The sequence below is a fragment of the Gigantopelta aegis genome, chromosome 6, assembly GCF_016097555.1.
Source record: "Gigantopelta aegis isolate Gae_Host chromosome 6, Gae_host_genome, whole genome shotgun sequence".
In the NCBI taxonomy this organism is placed as follows: Eukaryota; Metazoa; Mollusca; class Gastropoda; order Neomphalida; family Peltospiridae; genus Gigantopelta; species Gigantopelta aegis.
Genome location: NC_054704.1, coordinates 60,311,925 through 60,328,640, shown reverse-complemented (window position 1 = coordinate 60,328,640; position 16,716 = coordinate 60,311,925). Strand labels below are relative to the sequence as shown.

Sequence of the window (16,716 nt, the reverse complement as noted above, 5' to 3'; positions counted from 1 at the left end):
ATACAGTAAAATAAAGTAGGATTAAGTAAATACAGCAGGTCAAAATTGAATATGAGGCCTATCATGTCTAATTTTCCCTGAAATTAGTGTGTAAACATTTGTTGCAAATGGCCCCAATTTTGTGACTTTCACCATCCCTCTGACACATTTCTAATAATGGATCATGAATTCAGTCACCATATCTTTACTAAACAAAAATTTAAATTTAAGTTTAATATTTAATTAAAAATGAAGTAAAATCTAATGATTGATTTTTTTTCCTTTAAATATTTCAAAATCTTTCCAAGACAACACTGTGCAGATAGAACAAATAGCTGCTCATTGTATGAAGAAATTCCAAAATTTGATAAAGTTATTACATTTTGAAGTTGGTGTCCCTCAAGTTTCCATTGCTAAAATTGGCCATGGCAAGGCACTGTGGTAGGTGTTTTAACACAGCCTCTGTATACTCTCAGTTTAAAGGTGACATACCGATACTTACCGAGCATTGCTTTAATATGTATATCATTGGAATGCATTAGTGTGGGCCAGTTTTTAGGGGAAAAAATGGACTGATAGGCCTCAGATTACAGTTATCTTCCCATTTGGTTGTCCAAAATCCGGAAGTTTCACCGCGCAAGTAGTCTGCTGTTTGACTGTGATTATTTCATGGCAGACAGCTATGAAGTGGCAACTGTTTGACTGAAGTGACAGGGGATAGCATGTAGTTTGTAAAAACATGTGTAACTTGTTGACATTGAAGACTTGTTTGTGGTAATTCCGGCCCATGCAAAAGTAGTGCTTTTGTGTAAAATGGGTGTACTCCGGCCTGGTTTAGAGGGTGTGTCTGTTTAAACCCAATATGCTGGGAGAAAGAGCTGGACAACAGGGGTTGTCCTTTTCAGGGTGTGTGTCCCCCATGCAGGCAAAGGTACATACAAAACTTCACGGGCCTGCTGATATTAATAAAAATGTTATAGCCACTAAGGCTATATAGAAACATATAGCGAAATTAATTGTGGTCTGAGGCCTGATATAGTTCACACATTACACCGGTTAAATGCTTGATTCTGATGAAAGTATTATAACCAGAGAGGTGAAATTACACAGACTGATTGTGCATACCACAAGGAATATGAAAACTAATTTATTTATTTTCTAAATATTTTATTAAATTAAAAAACATTTTTTTTTGAATTTATTAAAAATTAAAATTAAAAGTTTCAACTTTTAAATTTCAATATCCTCCAAAATAGCATAAAATGACCTCTGATGTTACTACAGGTTGTTGCAATATTTTTTAACAGTTTTGAGCTAATAATTTGGTAAAAAAGAGCAAAAGTTGGATTTTGTTAGTCAATATTGAGATTTTGATTTTTTTTACATATTGAATTTTAAAGAGTTTCTCAATTATTGCAATTGGACAGAAGATCTAAATATAATGAATATATCACTACTAAATGTAATTAAACACTTTAAATAAATAGTATACAGTTTTTAACAAGATTAAGTACTCTAATAATACATTTCACCTACATTTATGTAAATTACACATTTCAGTCATTTTTCAGAAATGGTCTTTTATCCTTAGAAAATCTAATAGGCTAATATTCTATGCTGTCTGAATGTATTTATTGTGTTCAGTAATCAGATGCTGGTATACTTGTCAAGTTTATTGCAGAAAATGTGCCAAAAAGGTTAACATTTGGCTTGTAATACATATGGCAGAATAATCCATAATGCATATTCAGTGGTCATTACTACAAACATCCTTCCAATCAAGAAATACTACACTGAGGTATCCCAGACACTGGCACATGACTACACTTGTTAACAGTTATCACTGGAAACTGAAAAATATGGTGCAAGTACCTCTTGGTAGGATTTATATCAGCATTTTGTGACAAAATCTTCATTTTCAAAGTTGTCGTCAACAAAAAAAATATTATGGTGTATACCTAAGTAATATCTGTAGGGCATATTCATATTAATATGCATTTATATGGACTGTTTTGCCTTTTACAAAGTGGCTACATGTCTAATACAGTAAATGAAGTAGATTAAGTAAATACAGCAGGTCAAAATTGAATATGAGGCCTATCATGTCTAATTTTCCCTGAAATTAGTGTGTAAACATTTGTTGCAAATGGCCCCAATTTTGTGACTTTCACCATCCCTCTGACACATTTCTAATAATGGATCATGAATTCAGTCACCATATCTTTACTAAGCCTCCACTTATCATATCTAAAATGCAAAATTTTACAGTTTTAGATTTTTTTGTTTTTCAAAAATTTAAATTTAAGTTTAATATTTAATTAAAAATGAAGTAAAATCTAATGATTGATTTTTTTTTTCCTTTAAATATTTCAAAATCTTTCCAAGACAACACTGTGCAGATAGAACATATGTAGAAGAAAAAAATAGCTGCTCATTGTATGAAGAAATTCCAAAATTTGATAAAGTTATTACATTTTGAAGTTGGTGTCCCTCAAGTTTCCATTGCTAAAATTGGCCATGGCAAGGCACTGTGGTAGGTGTTTTAACACAGCCTCTGTATACTCTCAGTTTAAAGGTGACATACCGATACTTACCGAGCATTGCTTTAATATGTATATCATTGGAATGCATTAGTGTGGGCCAGTTTTTAGGGGAAAAAATGGACTGATAGGCCTCAGATTACAGTTATCTTCCCATTTGGTTGTCCAAAATCCGGAAGTTTCACCGCGCAAGTAGTCTGCTGTTTGACTGTGATTATTTCATGGCAGACAGCTATGAAGTGGCAACTGTTTGACTGAAGTGACAGGGGATAGCATGTAGTTTGTAAACATGTGTAACTTGTTGACATTGAAGACTTGTTTGTGGTAATTCCGGCCCATGCAAAAGTAGTGCTTTTTGTGTAAAATGGGTGTACTCCGGCCTGGTTTAGAGGGTGTGTCTGTTTAAACCAATATGCTGGGAGAAAGAGCTGGACAACAGGGGTTGTCCTTTTCAGGGTGTGTGTCCCCCATGCAGGCAAAGGTACATACAAAACTTCACGGGCCTGCTGATATTAATAAAAATGTTATAGCCACTAAGGCTATATAGAAACATATAGCGAAATTAATTGTGGTCTGAGGCCTGATATAGTTCACACATTACACCGGTTAAATGCTTGATTCTGATGAAAGTATTATAACCAGAGAGGTGAAATTACACAGACTGATTGTGCATACCACAAGGAATATGAAAACTAATTTATTTATTTTCTAAATATTTTATTAAATTAAAAAACATTTTTTTTTGAATTTATTAAAAATTAAAATTAAAAGTTTCAACTTTTAAATTTCAATATCCTCCAAAATAGCATAAAATGACCTCTGATGTTACTACAGGTTGTTGCAATATTTTTTAACAGTTTTGAGCTAATAATTTGGTAAAAAAGAGCAAAAGTTGGATTTTGTTAGTCAATATTGAGATTTTGATTTTTTTTACATATTGAATTTTAAAGAGTTTCTCAATTATTGCAATTGGAAAGAAGATCTAAATATAATGAATATATCACTACTAAATGTAATTAAACACTTTAAATAAATAGTATACAGTTTTTAACAAGATTAAGTACTCTAATAATACATTTCACCTACATTTATGTAAATTACACATTTCAGTCATTTTTCAGAAATGGTCTTTTATCCTTAGAAAATCTAATAGGCTAATATTCTATGCTGTCTGAATGTATTTATTGTGTTCAGTAATCAGATGCTGGTATACTTGTCAAGTTTATTGCAGAAAATGTGCCAAAAAGGTTAACATTTGGCTTGTAATACATATGGCAGAATAATCCATAATGCATATTCAGTGGTCATTACTACAAACATCCTTCCAATCAAGAAATACTACACTGAGGTATCCCAGACACTGGCACATGACTACACTTGTTAACAGTTATCACTGGAAACTGAAAAAATATGGTGCAAGTACCTCTTGGTAGGATTTATATCAGCATTTTGTGACAAAATCTTCATTTTCAAAGTTGTCGTCAACAAAAAAAATATTATGGTGTATACCTAAGTAATATCTGTAGGGCATATTCATATTAATATGCATTTATATGGACTGTTTTGCCTTTTACAAAGTGGCTACATGTCTAATACAGTAAATGAAGTAGATTAAGTAAATACAGCAGGTCAAAATTGAATATGAGGCCTATCATGTCTAATTTTCCCTGAAATTAGTGTGTAAACATTTGTTGCAAATGGCCCCAATTTTGTGACTTTCACCATCCCTCTGACACATTTCTAATAATGGATCATGAATTCAGTCACCATATCTTTACTAAGCCTCCACTTATCATATCTAAAATGCAAAATTTTACAGTTTTAGATTTTTTTGTTTTTCAAAAATTTAAATTTAAGTTTAATATTTAATTAAAAATGAAGTAAAATCTAATGATTGATTTTTTTTCCTTTAAATATTTCAAAATCTTTCCAAGACAACACTGTGCAGATAGAACATATGTAGAAGAAAAAATAGCTGCTCATTGTATGAAGAAATTCCAAAATTTGATAAAGTTATTACATTTTGAAGTTGGTGTCCCTCAAGTTTCCATTGCTAAAATTGGCCATGGCAAGGCACTGTGGTAGGTGTTTTAACACAGCCTCTGTATACTCTCAGTTTAAAGGTGACATACCGATACTTACCGAGCATTGCTTTAATATGTATATCATTGGAATGCATTAGTGTGGGCCAGTTTTTAGGGGAAAAAATGGACTGATAGGCCTCAGATTACAGTTATCTTCCCATTTGGTTGTCCAAAATCCGGAAGTTTCACCGCGCAAGTAGTCTGCTGTTTGACTGTGATTATTTTATGGCAGACAGCTATGAAGTGGCAACTGTTTGACTGAAGTGACAGGGGATAGCATGTAGTTTGTAAACATGTGTAACTTGTTGACATTGAAGACTTGTTTGTGGTAATTCCGGCCCATGCAAAAGTAGTGCTTTTTGTGTAAAATGGGTGTACTCCGGCCTGGTTTAGAGGGTGTGTCTGTTTAAACCAATATGCTGGGAGAAAGAGCTGGACAACAGGGGTTGTCCTTTTCAGGGTGTGTGTCCCCCATGCAGGCAAAGGTACATACAAAACTTCACGGGCCTGCTGATATTAATAAAAATGTTATAGCCACTAAGGCTATATAGAAACATATAGCGAAATTAATTGTGGTCTGAGGCCTGATATAGTTCACACATTACACCGGTTAAATGCTTGATTCTGATGAAAGTATTATAACCAGAGAGGTGAAATTACACAGACTGATTGTGCATACCACAAGGAATATGAAAACTAATTTATTTATTTTCTAAATATTTTATTAAATTAAAAAACATTTTTTTTTGAATTTATTAAAAATTAAAATTAAAAGTTTCAACTTTTAAATTTCAATATCCTCCAAAATAGCATAAAATGACCTCTGATGTTACTACAGGTTGTTGCAATATTTTTAACAGTTTTGAGCTAATAATTTGGTAAAAAAGAGCAAAAGTTGGATTTTGTTAGTCAATATTGAGATTTTGATTTTTTTTACATATTGAATTTTAAAGAGTTTCTCAATTATTGCAATTGGACAGAAGATCTAAATATAATGAATATATCACTACTAAATGTAATTAAACACTTTAAATAAATAGTATACAGTTTTTAACAAGATTAAGTACTCTAATAATACATTTCACCTACATTTATGTAAATTACACATTTCAGTCATTTTTCAGAAATGGTCTTTTATCCTTAGAAAATCTAATAGGCTAATATTCTATGCTGTCTGAATGTATTTATTGTGTTCAGTAATCAGATGCTGGTATACTTAAGTTTATTGCAGAAAATGTGCCAAAAAGGTTAACATTTGGCTTGTAATACATATGGCAGAATAATCCATAATGCATATTCAGTGGTCATTACTACAAACATCCTTCCAATCAAGAAATACTACACTGAGGTATCCCAGACACTGGCACATGACTACACTTGTTAACAGTTATCACTGGAAACTGAAAAATATGGTGCAAGTACCTCTTGGTAGGATTTATATCAGCATTTTGTGACAAAATCTTCATTTTCAAAGTTGTCGTCAACAAAAAAAATATTATGGTGTATACCTAAGTAATATCTGTAGGGCATATTCATATTAATATGCATTTATATGGACTGTTTTGCCTTTTACAAAGTGGCTACATGTCTAATACAGTAAATGAAGTAGATTAAGTAAATACAGCAGGTCAAAATTGAATATGAGGCCTATCATGTCTAATTTTCCCTGAAATTAGTGTGTAAACATTTGTTGCAAATGGCCCCAATTTTGTGACTTTCACCATCCCTCTGACACATTTCTAATAATGGATCATGAATTCAGTCACCATATCTTTACTAAGCCTCCACTTATCATATCTAAAATGCAAAATTTTACAGTTTTAGATTTTTTTGTTTTTCAAAAATTTAAATTTAAGTTTAATATTTAATTAAAAATGAAGTAAAATCTAATGATTGATTTTTTTTCCTTTAAATATTTCAAAATCTTTCCAAGACAACACTGTGCAGATAGAACATATGTAGAAGAAAAAATAGCTGCTCATTGTATGAAGAAATTCCAAAATTTGATAAAGTTATTACATTTTGAAGTTGGTGTCCCTCAAGTTTCCATTGCTAAAATTGGCCATGGCAAGGCACTGTGGTAGGTGTTTTAACACAGCCTCTGTATACTCTCAGTTTAAAGGTGACATACCGATACTTACCGAGCATTGCTTTAATATGTATATCATTGGAATGCATTAGTGTGGGCCAGTTTTTAGGGGAAAAAATGGACTGATAGGCCTCAGATTACAGTTATCTTCCCATTTGGTTGTCCAAAATCCGGAAGTTTCACCGCGCAAGTAGTCTGCTGTTTGACTGTGATTATTTCATGGCAGACAGCTATGAAGTGGCAACTGTTTGACTGAAGTGACAGGGGATAGCATGTAGTTTGTAAACATGTGTAACTTGTTGACATTGAAGACTTGTTTGTGGTAATTCCGGCCCATGCAAAAGTAGTGCTTTTTGTGTAAAATGGGTGTACTCCGGCCTGGTTTAGAGGGTGTGTCTGTTTAAACCAATATGCTGGGAGAAAGAGCTGGACAACAGGGGTTGTCCTTTTCAGGGTGTGTGTCCCCCATGCAGGCAAAGGTACATACAAAACTTCACGGGCCTGCTGATATTAATAAAAATGTTATAGCCACTAAGGCTATATAGAAACATATAGCGAAATTAATTGTGGTCTGAGGCCGTATGCTTGCTGGAAAGCAGAAGGCCTCAGACTAGAGTTATCCACCCATTTGGTTGTCCAAAATATGGAAACTAATGCGAGAAAATATAGTTTTCTTGTGATGTGATTAATGGCTGGGGAGCTGCTTAGTATACTGGATTGTTACACTGGGTTTGACAGGTAAGAGGATGCAGTTAGTGAATATGTGCACTTGGTTTACACTGGATACTGCATAATGTCCCCCAGAGCACATTGAAGTCATGCAAAATTTGTGTAAAATGCAGAGAAATGGGTGTGATTCGGTCCCTTAGCCCACGTGTGTTTGTTTACATTGATATAACGCGGAAAAGAGCTGGACAACAGATGTCGTCCTTTCGAGTGTTCAATGGGCACAGGCAGGTAATGTTTCACATGAAATGCTAATGGCCTGGTGAAATTAATAAAAGTGCTACAGCCACTGGGGCTACATGAGAATACATAGTGAAATTAATTGTGGTCCGAGGCCTGATATAGTAGGATGTTTGACACAGGGTGACACACTTTGATACCTAATTGTGAGGTAACTATGCCAGTTACAGCACTCAAAATGTACATGCTAATTGTCCAGATAGGTGGAACTCTGAAACTAATCAGTTTTGGTGGTGAATATTTTATTTTGTTTAATTAAATTAAATGTTATTATATTTATATTTTCAAAATTTGTAATTTCACAAATTATGACATAATTCAGCCTGCATTGTACCCCTATCAGGTCATAGGTGATTCGTTTCAATCAGGCTGTTTCCCTACACCCTATGAGAGCCTCACTTTGAAGGTTAAGGTCAAATAAGTCAATATGGAGGATTTCTTCAATGATGTTTGACACAGGGTGACACACTTTGATACCAAATTGTGAGGTAACTATGCCAGTTACAGCACTCAAAATGTACATGATAATTGTGCAGATAGGTGGAAATCTGAAAGTTATCAGTTTGGGTGATGAATATTTTATTTCTTTAAATTAAATTAAATTTTATTATATTTATATTTTGAAATTTGTAATTTCACAAATTATAACATGATTTGACCTGCATTGTACCCGTATTAGGTCATAGGTCATTCTTTTCAATCAGAATGTATCCCTGCACCCTGTGAGGGCCTCACTTTGAGTAACTGAGCTAATTGAATAAGTGAAAATGGAGGCTTTTTTTCAAAAATACCAGAGGGTAATTTTTTCAAAATGTGATCCTGGGCCAAATGGTGAATGTGAATGGTGGAATGGGCCTCCCAGACCAAATGGATATGGTGCTATTAAGTTCAAATTACCAATCACAGGCCAGTATCGTACAGTAAATGCTCACAGATTAAGTTTCATGGTCTTTAATAAGGAGATGGACCTAGATGGCAGTGACATCAGTCACCTGTGCCATAACCGTCTTTGTATGTTTAAAGATCACTTATCTGCTGAGCCACATGCAATTAACAGCTCGCGCATACAATGTGTGAACCGGGATGTCTGTCAGGGACATGGACAATACCCTCCCTGCCTCTTGCATCTCAGAATGCATAACACATAAGAATGTAAAACAATAACAAAGTTTAATTTAAAGAAATATTTTATGTCATAAAATCACATATAAATATCACATATAAATATCACATGATACATTTATTCAAAAGCATACATTTATTCACATTACTATTTTTTATTGTTTAAAGTCAGTCTTCAATGTCTAGGGTTCATGTCCACAGCAGAAATGCTATCATGCAAACTGATAGTTCCTATATTATATGTATCACTTGAAAGTTTGTGACAAAAATTACTTTGAATAACTGTGGTCACAGGAGTTGTCTGTTCTTTGACTGTCAATATCTAATAATCCTTTCTTGTAGTCAGCTTGTTGATCTCTGTGCAAATGTTTATATCGTAAGTGATCTCTAATTTTACTTCCTTGCTGGACTAAGTGCCTTTTAATCACCTGTGGATTGTTTTGATATCTTTTTTGATAGTCCGACTCTTTGTCCATCTGACGCAGTGAACGCCTCACCCGAGCTGACAGTTCGATGCCACAGTACTTGCACTTTTCTATCATCGATGTTCCCGGGGCGTTGTTCAGCCTGTGGATGGTGGATGCAGCTCTCCCAGTCATCGTTCGTGAATAGTTCACATTCTTAGGTAAGGAAACACTGAGAGAACGGTTCGCAGCCTCACATTTCTGTGTGTCTGTATACAGTTTCATTTGCTCTACAGCTGAAATACTTAGTTTAATCTTCAGAAGTTCCAGTACTAACATTTTGTCATTTTCATTCATATTCAGCTCTGTGATTCTGTGTGTACCCAGGAACATGGATCGGTGCCACCAGTTGTTCGTTATTCCTCCACTGCAGTCGACCGAGTACCGCGAACACTTTGAACAGTCACCACCGTAGCACGAAAGTGTCGATTGCAGGACCTTTGGTAAGTCTCATTTCAGTACACCGATATTACCAGTGTGTAGTTTCATCAGTTCTTTAAGAATTAAACTGCACCTTGCTTTCATATCCTGGCTGAATACCTTCTGTGCTTCACGCTTTTGTTCACGGGTGGACCCAGTAAACATGTTGGGACTGAAGTTAGCTTTGTAACACTTACGAAACTGACGCTGACCTAAGTGGGTTGGATCAGCTAGCCGCTGCACTTTCCACATTGGATGTAGAAGTTTCAAAGCACTATCAACTCCAGCAGATGATCTGGAATCTCCATCTGTTGTGACGTATTTTATGAGAATACCTTGTAGAGCCAAGTCTGTTCCGATATCTTTTCCCATCTCGTATTCCGACAGCGGAGCAAATGGCGGCAAGTTTGCTGTGCAATCAGGATGACCACCGGGACACGTCACATGAATACCTTTGTTTCTTAACCAGGCTCCGGTCCAACAAAGTTTATTCTGGAAGCAGGCACTTACAATGAATTTTCTTTCAGTCATTGTTTCACACGCAAGTCCTATAGCTTGTGATGCATTCTGGCCCGGTTTCTTCCGACTTGTTATTGTCGTGGAGTTGTATCTCCCATCCATAGCTATATTAATTTCATCACGATCATTTCCACGTTTCATGTTAATGTCTTTCAGTAGCTCAACTTTTTGTGCTATATCTTTTTCATTTAGATCTGTTACAGCCGTTGATACCTTGTATGATGTTCTCTGCATGCTGCTCCGACACGGCGGTGGAATGTCCATGCCTGCCAATAGCACTCTCGCTCTCGTATTGCCGACGGGAGTATCTTGGAGACCGATAGCAAGACCCACATTAGTTTTTGCTGCATTTGGGCCAGGTTTATTTGTCTTCACCTCATTGTACAATTTGCTTTCAGGAGCAGTGAAGTCACAATTCACTCAGTGTAGTGTGATTTTCCAACAAAGACCCCACTTAACCTCTTTTAATATTTGCATTTCAGGCTCGTCGCACTCAGGGGAAGCTGTTGAGTGGTATCTGAAAGCTGCATTCCATGCATCTACCATTCTGTCATTGTCCATTATTCTCATGCCTTCTTTGTCTTTACACTGTTGTTCTTCTTTCATTTCAGACGCAGTACATGTACTCGTAATGGGACGTAGCAGGCGGACTGGCTGTGACGCACCTTCGCAATCTGGAGTGGATATGGTGGCTGAAGTGGAACTCGACTTCGTGACCAAGGCAAACTCGTCTATATTCATCCGGACTACTGGTCGCAACTTCTCAGTGTGAGATTCTGGACTTGCATGTTCATGCAGCAGAGTTGCACCCTTATTCCAAGGTGCATGTCCCTTCTTGAATTGTGTCTTTCGTCTTGTATTGCCTTCCATGGATGTGACTCGTAGTGTATAAAACAGTGAAATACTTATTGTGGTATGCATGTCCACCCTTATATATATGTTCATGTGTGATGTCACTTTCAGTTCTGACGCATTAAAACATTTCAGTGCAGTGGCAGTTGACAGCTTTTTGTTGTTCACTGTGTATTCGGTACTGCATCTTTGCAGACTGGTACCCTGTCCCCTGCATTCAGGTGTGACCTGTTACGGTGTGCAGACACCTTGCTAATTACCCTCACCAGAATGACACTCGAGCAGTCCTAATTTGTAATTGGCATATATTGACTGTGTGCAGTATCCAAAATTTTACAGTTTTAAAGATTAAATTTTGTTTAAAAAGAGAACTTTGTGGGAAATTTTTTTTGGAATTAAATTTTTTTTTAAATTAAATTGATTTTTTTTTGAAAAAGTCATATTCCTGCCAACTGCTATATTTCAATTGCAGAGAACACAATAAGGAGCAAGTTTCTTTTTGTTGTTCAGAAAAATGTCTGTAACTTTTAAAGTTATTGCATAATTACTAGTCCACTATTGGGAATAATTTGACGCAGATTGCCGCCTTTTGCGGCACAGGCAGTCCCCCATTTCACAGGCTCCAATAGCCATATTTGTATCAAATATTCTTTTTATTGCCTGTATGCAACTTGACATATGTATTTAAATGCCATATGTGAGTTTGAGTGTCATGGTGAAAACAATTTTGGTCTGATAGGCCTCAGACTAGAGTTATCCACCCATTTGGTTGTCCAAAATACGGAAACTAATGAGCCAAACAAATCACACGAAAGTGGTTTTATACATAATTGCAATATTTGATTTTTATTCACACGCACAGACACAGTATTGTAAATGCATACTCCTAAAAAGGGACACACACCTCCTTTTTCGCCCGCTCGACACATAATTATGTTTTACTCATCACCACCCCTACCCAATCAAAAACAAAAAAGAAAGGGATCCTTGTTTACTGACACCTCAGCAGATTTAAACATACATCTACACGCACCCACGCATACACACATGCACGAAAACACAAGTGCCCCCTCCCCACCCCTATCATTTCAAATCATTTTTTACACTCTCGAAGCCTCAAACAATTCAGTGACGTCATTTGTCATTGTAACACAAGGGCGATGTTGAACTTAGTGAGTAGAACGCTTACCTGAGGCGCGATGCGTTGTACGATAGCAAGGCGATAGGTTTTATCCCGTCCCAACCATATTTCTTTCTCTTTTTCTTTTTCATATCGTTGTTTTCGCCGTGGAAGGCAAACTCCGCTTCCAAGCTTCAAACAATTGCGTGAGTTCATTTGTCATTGTAGTATTACGGCAATATCAAGTTTACTGGGTAGAGCGCTTACCTGAGGCGTATTACCTTATAGGTTACGAACTATAAGGTATCTTTCCATTACAACCGGTGCACAGCGATTCTTAAATAAGTGTTTATGCTGTTGAAGCAAAACTTCGTTTCGAAGCGTCAAACAATTGCGTGACGTCATTTGTCATTGTAAGACAATGACAATATCGAGCTTAGTCGAGAACCCCACCTCACCCCACCCCACCCCACCCAACCCCACCCCCGCGGTAAATTAGTGAAGATGCGCCTGGCCCCACCGAACGCCATTTTACCAGTCCGTCGAAAAAATTAAAACAAAAATGAATATTGCATGTTAACTTCCGGAATATTACATACGTATACCTTTATTTTACATCAGTTGTAGAAATTTTTTGTATTAAGAAAATAATATTTTAATTTACTTTAGAATATCGATTTTATTTATTTATTTATTTATTCATTTATTCATTTATTATTATTATTGAGGCTAGTCATAAATCAAAAAACTGTTGTTTTAGGTCCACGACAAAGAAATTAACAGTTAAAGTTTTAACGAAGGTGCCTACCCGTTGTTCTAATTGCCTTAATTACGTCACTGAGCTTGTTAATTAGATCAACTAATGGACTGGCACTTGAGTGGTCTGGATCTGTGTACAATGTGTATATTGCTAACGTGACACTGAGTATTAATGCATGTCATAAGGAATATAAAGTGCATGTTTCTCTTCTCTCTGTACATTTGATTTTTATAATTACGACACTGCAGTTGAATATAATGGAGAAATTCAATCTACACGCCGAACTCTACGAAACGGAGAATCGTTTCAGACGAGCCTGTGAGCAGATCATCTTCCTTAACAACAGGCTAGAAGACCTCCAGATTCGCTATGATAAAGCGAGAATCGACAACCACAAGTCATTCCGTTACAACCTGCGACTGCAGATGGCAACAGTAGAGGGAGTACGGAACTCTTACTACGAGTATGCTTGCTGGAAAGCAGAAACGGTAGCAGAGTTGAGGCTGAAGGTGGGAATCGTCTCCCCTGAATCCGAATCCGAATCCGAAGATGAAGAAATGGAATAAATGCAGACGCCACTTGGTGCCGGCTGTTTTAAGAGCCAAACAAATCACACGAAAGTGGTTTTATACATAATTGCAATATTTGATTTTTATTCACACGCACAGACACAGTATTGTAAATACATACTCCTAAAAAGGGACACACAACTCCTTTTCCCCCCGCTCGACACATAATTATGTTTTACTCATCACCACCCCTACCCAATCAAAAACGAAAAAGAAAGGGATCCTTGTTTACTGACACCTCAGCACATTTAAACATACATCTACACGTGCGCACGCATACACACATGCACGAACACACACGTGCCCCCCCCCCCCCCCCCTCATTTCAAATCATTTTTTACACTGTCCAAGCCTGAAACAATTCAGTGACGTCCTTTGTCATTGTAACACAAGGACGATGTTGAACTTAGTGGGTAGAACGCTTACCTGAGGCGCGATGCGTTGTACGATAGGAAGGCGATAGGTTTTATCCCGTCCCCACCATATTTCTTTCTCTTTTTCTTTTTCATATCGTTGTTTTCGCCGTGTAAGGCAAACTCCGCTTCCAAGCTTCAAACAATTGCGTCAGGTCATTTGTCATTGTAATATTACGGCAATATCATGTTTACTGGGTAGAGCGCTCACCTGAGGCATATTCCCTTGCAAACTATAAGGTATCTTTCCGTTACAACCGGTGCTCAGCGATTCTTAAATAAGTGTTTATGCTGTGGAAGCAAAATTTCGTTTCGAAGCGTCAAACAATTGCGTGACGTCATTCGTCATTTTAAGACAATGACAATATCGAGCTTAGTGGAGAACCCCACCTCACCCCACCCCACCCCACCCCCGCGCTAAATTCGTGAACAATCGCCTGGCCCCACCGAAAGCCATTTTACCAGTCCGTCGATAAAATTAAAACAAAAATGAATCCTGTATATTAACTTCCGGAATATTACATACGTATACCTTTATTTTACACCAGTTGTTGTCTGCGGCCCATACCACGTTGAAAGCACCGGTTCTGGTCTGATCACCGAAATTAAGCAACGTCGGGCCCGGTTAGTACTTGGATGGGTGACCGCCTGCGAACACCGGGTGCTGTAGACATTTTTTTCTATTAAGAAAATAATATTTTAATTTACTTTAAAATATCCATTTTATTTATTTATTTATTTATTTATTCATTTATTATTATTATTGAGGCTAGTCATAAATAAATTCATCTTTGAAGGAGCACTGTTGTTTTAGGACCATGGCAAAGAAATTAACAGTTAAAGTTTTAACGAAGGTGCCTACCCGTTATTCTAATTGCCTTGATTACGTCATTGAGTAAGTTAATTAGATCAACTAATTGACTGGCACTTGAGTGGTCTGAATTTGTGTACAATGTGTATATTGCTGACGTGACATTGAGTATTAGTGCGTGTCATAAGGAATATAAAGTGCATGTTTGTCTTCTCTCTGTACATTTGATTTTTATAATTACGACACTGCAGTTGAATATAATGGAGAAATTCAATCTATACGCCGAACTCTACGAAACGGAGAATCGTTTCAGACGAGCCTGTGAGCAGATCATCTTCCTTAACAACAGGCTAGAAGACCTCCAGATTCGCTATGATAAAGCGAGAATCGACAACCACAAGTCATTCCGTTACAACCTGCGACTGAAGATGGCAACAGTAGAGGGAGTCCGGAACTCTTACTACGAGTATGCTTGCTGGAAAGTAGAAACGGTAGCAGAGTTGAGGCTGAAGGTTGGAATCGTCTCCCCCGAATCCGAATCCGAATCCGAAGATGAAGAAATGGAATAAATGCAGACGCCACTTAGTGGCGGCTCTTTTAAGAGCCAAACAAATCACACGAAAGTGGTTTTATACATAATTGCAAAATTTTATTTTTATTCACACGCACAGACACAGTATTGTAAATGCATACACCTAAAAACGGACACACACCTCCTTTTTTCCCGCTCGCCACATAATTATGTTTTACTCATCACCACCCCTACCCAATCGAAAACAAAAAAGAAAGGGATCCTTGTTTAGTGACACCTCAGCACATTTAAACATACATCTACACGCGCGCACGCATACACACATGCACGAACACACACCGCTATCATTTCAAATCATTTTTTACACTGTCCAAGCCTCAAACAATTCAGTGACGTCATTTGTCATTGTAACACAAGGGCGATATTGAACTTAGTGGGTAGAACGCTTACCTAAGGCACGATGCGTTGTACGATAGGAAGGCGATAGGTTTTATCCCGTCCCAAACATATTTCTTTCTCTTTTTCTTTATCATATCGTTGTTTTCGCCGTGGAAGGCAAACTCCGCTTCCAAGCTTCAAACAATTGCGTGAGTTCATTTGTCATTGTAGTATTACGGCAATATCAAGTTTACTGGGTAGAGCACTTACCTGAGGCGTATTACCTAATAGGTTACGAACTATAAGGTATCTTTCCGTTACAACCGGTGCACAGCGATTCTTAAATAAGTGTTTATGCTGTGGAAGCAAAACTTCGTTTCGAAGCGTCAAACAATTGCGTGACGTCATTTGTCATTGTAAGACAATGACAATATCGAGCTTAGTGGAGAACCCCACCTCACTCCACCCCACCCAACCCCACCCCCGCGGTAAATTAGTGAAGATGCGCCTGGCCCCACCGAACGCCATTTTACCAGTCCGTCGTAAAAATTAAAACAAAAATGAATATTGCATGTTAACTTCCGGAACATTACATACGTATACCTTTATTTTACATCAGTTGTAGACATTTTTTCTATTAAGAAAATAATATTTTAATTTACTTTAGAATATCGATTTTATTTATTTATTCATTTATTCATTTATTATTATTATTGAGGCTAGTCATAAATAAATTCATCTTTGAAGGAGCACTGTTGTTTTAGGTCCACGGCAAAGAAATTAACAGTTAAAGTTTTGACGAAGGTGCCTACCCGTTGTTCTAATTGCCTTAATTACGTCATTGCGTTTGTTAATTAGATCAACTAATTGACTGGCACTTGAGTGGTCTGGATTTGTGTACAATGTGTATATTGCTACGTGACACTGAGTATTAATGCCAAGTGGATAAGGAATATAAAGTGCATGTTACTCTTCTCTCTGTACATTTGATTTTTTTATAATTACGACACTGCAGTTGAATATAATGGAACAAATTCACTATCTATACGCCGAACTCTACGAAACGGAGAATCGTTTCAGAAGAGCCTGTGAGCAGAT

General features: G+C 36.7%; 1 long non-coding RNA gene and 1 other non-coding gene across 2 annotated transcripts; both read left to right on the top strand.

Annotated features, from left to right (window-relative positions):
• The first annotated feature begins 9,336 nt into the window (after positions 1 to 9,336).
• LOC121376455 lies at positions 9,337 to 10,853 on the top strand. The gene is made up of 3 exons (XR_005958448.1): positions 9,337 to 9,405; positions 9,548 to 9,687; positions 10,795 to 10,853. It is a non-coding gene; the product is annotated as an uncharacterized LOC121376455 (long non-coding RNA).
• A 3,597-nt stretch (positions 10,854 to 14,450) lies between these two features.
• Positions 14,451 to 14,570, top strand: LOC121376601. Its single transcript, XR_005958494.1, has one exon. It is a non-coding gene; the product is annotated as a 5S ribosomal RNA (ribosomal RNA).
• Positions 14,571 to 16,716: the final 2,146 nt, after the last annotated feature.